The sequence below is a fragment of the Zingiber officinale genome, chromosome 2B, assembly GCF_018446385.1.
Source record: "Zingiber officinale cultivar Zhangliang chromosome 2B, Zo_v1.1, whole genome shotgun sequence".
NCBI classification, from domain to species: Eukaryota; Viridiplantae; Streptophyta; class Magnoliopsida; order Zingiberales; family Zingiberaceae; genus Zingiber; species Zingiber officinale.
In genome coordinates, this window is record NC_055989.1 from 90,459,300 (window position 1) to 90,462,695 (window position 3,396).

A 3,396-nucleotide genomic window follows, 5' to 3' on the forward strand; every position below is an offset into this window, starting at 1 on the left:
ACCGACTTAGAAGAGTTGTGATGGTTCCATATTTTATCTGTTCAAGCTTAGCTAGCTTTATTTGGTGGTTGCCTCTTCTGCACCTTGGATACGTATATGGTTTTTATCTGAATATAATGTGTGTGCCAAGTGACACGTCTCCTTGCCATGTGCATCATAAGGTCAAATAAGACTGGTCCATGATGTGCCTAGCTACGAAAAGAGAGGATATCTGTCTGTATTTGTTTATTTAGTTTTTTAATCCCATATCGTTAACTTATGCATTGCCACTTGTGAAAATGACTATACATTGGTTCGTGTTTGATCGATGAAATTCACGCAGCTGCGTGGTGAAGACATAGCGAATTATTCTTTCGCCTTTTACTAAAGAATACCGTGTGTTCATCGCATTAAGCAGCATACACTAATTTTTGGAGGCTCTCTTAAGAAGATAGTCCTACAAAATGATTATGTGAAACTTTGTATGTGTAATATTGTTTTAGATATGTAATTTATTGGGGACTTGATTAAGTTCTTTTGAAATGATTAATTCATGTAAGGTGAAGGTAAAGTCCAGCGTTTTAGTTTTTAAAAATGGTGGGATAACAATTTCTGGAGTTTTTTCGATTTAATACCAATCGCTAATTAGTCAGTAAAAATTAATTGGAAAAAGGTGCTTTAGATGTTGAAGAGACACTTAAATCTGTTGAAGAGACACTATGCTTGCGTTTAGTTAGGATTAGTGTCGCATATTGTCAAACATAATTTTGGTTATTTGTAATATTGATATATTCAACATAATCCTTGGTTTCATTTTTTTTTCAAACAAAGATGCAATCAGATATAAATGCCAATGTTTTTTGTTTCTCAATACTCTCTTTAATTTAATATTGATTATTAATAATGATCTAAACTTGGCAACTCAAAATGATCAAAATATACATTAAATGATTAAAATTGGTAATTGAGGAGACCATAGGAATGACCGAATGAGAGGTGCAGCTGATCCTTTCTCCCGTGATCCGTGACAAATCGGAAGATAACTGTGAAGTCAATCAGTCGTCTCGTTATAAATTGCTTTTTAATCTTTAATTTAACGTAGTTGACCAAAGAAAAGAGAGGATATCAAATAAGACTGGTCCATGATGTGCCTACGAAAAGAGAGGATATCTCTGTATTTGTTTATTTAGTTTTTTAGTCCCATATCGTTAACTGATGCATTGCCACTTGTGAAAATGATTATACATTGGTACGTGTTTGAACGATTTAAATCACGCAGCTGCGTGGTGAACACAAAGCGAATTATTCTTTCGCCTTTTACTAAAGAATACCGTGTGTTCGTCACATTAAGCAGCATACGCTAATTTTTGGAGGGGTTCTTTAAAAGAGAGCCCTGCAAAATAATTATGTAAAAATTTGTATCAGTATTATTATTTTAGATATTTAGTTGAAAGTCAACTTAAATGCTTTCTTTTGAAATGATTAATTGGTGTATGAGAAAGGTGGAGTCTAGTTTTATAGTGTTTAAAATTAGTGGGATAGCAATTTCTGGAGTGTTTTTTTATTTAATACCAATCACTAATTAGTGAGTAAAAATTAATTGGAAAAAGGTTCAACGATGTTGAAGAGACACTATGCTTGCTTTTAGTTGGGATTAGTTTCGACATAATCTTGGTTATTTGTAATATTGATATATTCAACATAATCTTTGGTTTCATATTTCTTTTCAAACAAAGATGCAATCAGATATAAATGCCAATGTTTTTTGTTTCTCAATACTCTCTTTAATTTAATAATGATTATTAAGATTTTCTAAACTTGGCAACTCAAAATTATCAATATACATTAAATGATTAAAATTGGTAATTGAGGAGACCATAGGAACGAGGACTCGAGGAGAGGTGCAGCTGATCCTTTCTCCCAAGATCCGTGACAAATCGGAAGATAACTGTGAAGTGGTCAATCAGTCGTCTCGTTATAAATTGCTTTTTAATCTTAATTTAACGTAGTAGACCAAAGAATACCCAGTCGTCTCGTACATCAATTTATGTACATATACATGAGAAAATTCTACAACTTGGCTAATTTCAGCAGATCGATGAACAAGAGTTTAATGTACGATTTGCACATCTTTATTTGTGCATTGTCGTTGAGCAACATCACTGTAGTTTTACATGTAGTACAAATGCAAATGATCTTAGGGCACAACAATCATCTCACCGTAGATAAAAGTGAACGCGATTACAAGTCGAATTGAATTAAGACTGTTTCTTTCAAACAGGCCAATATGGATGAGTAAGCCAATCCTTCTTGTGTGATAAATAAGAGAAGCACAAATGATGAACACAGCTTGCAATATAATTAGAAAGCCTATCCTACTTATGCCTTCAAATCAATATGAATTGATGGAGTAGATGAAGGAGATCCTAAAGTTAGAATAGAGGTAAAATATAGTGACACTGTATTTATTCAATTGTTTAGTGCCTTGCTAGTTGGTAGGTTCCAGTAGTGTTCATCAAACTTATTGTTCTAATCTATTCCAAATTCCAAAAAAGAAATATCAATTTGCAAACCATGAGCCATTGCCACATATTCATACTCTTAGAAGCATTCTGATTCATGGTTATTATTGAATATTAAAGATGCATAACAAAGGCAGGCAGTGCCCAGCCAGTATGTTTCCATGAGGTAAAGTCCTAGGTTACAGAAAAACCCAAGCAAGCATAACCTTAGCTGAAGTAGGCTCAGAACCTTCTCATCCAATCAAAGGAGAAAGCGGCAAAAAAAAAAAAAAACAAAAACAAAACCACAGTTCTACTACAACTTTTGGAGGCTCTAATAATTTTAATTCCTAAGTAAATGAATACAAGAGCATTTTCATATATCATCAAATTGTCTAGAAGCGAAATTGCTTGCTATTGAGCTGGCACTAATGTGACGACAGAATTTACAACAATGCAATTTGCGAATAATACTCCAGCACAATACAAATTGCAATTGCAGGAGCAGAAAACAAAAGTGTAAAAGTAGTTGCAATATATCAGCATATATTTGCAGGATTTCTAAATGTTGCAAGATTTTCAACTCTGATAAGAAATTTATTTTAGAGTTCTAGCGTTTAAACTGTGGTCGCATTTATTAGAACATGTTCATGTCTCACTAGAAAATCTTGGAATGTCTATCCTTGGATTCTCAAGGATGACTTCTCATCATTAGTTACCCTGTGACACAGAATTTGGACTGAATTCTCAATTCAATGGAAAAAAAGAATTTGAAGATTCATATTTTCATCAACTAGACAAACTATTTGCACTCTCCTTTAGCCAGAGAATCAAGAATCTCTTATTCAAAACACTAATTCGGTCAGTTTTACTTGGTTCGTAGCCTTCGACAACTCCTACTCTAAGACTCATGTCT

The 3,396-nt window shown here is 33.4% G+C and overlaps 2 non-coding genes across 2 annotated transcripts; both read left to right on the plus strand.

The window, feature by feature from the left end:
- Positions 1–320: 320 nt before the first annotated feature.
- On the plus strand, positions 321–436 carry LOC122049781. Its single transcript, XR_006131038.1, has one exon. It is a non-coding gene; the product is annotated as a U5 spliceosomal RNA (small nuclear RNA).
- An 820-nt stretch (positions 437–1,256) lies between these two features.
- Positions 1,257–1,373, plus strand: LOC122049778. Its single transcript, XR_006131035.1, has one exon. It is a non-coding gene; the product is annotated as a U5 spliceosomal RNA (small nuclear RNA).
- The last annotated feature ends 2,023 nt before the right edge of the window (positions 1,374–3,396 follow it).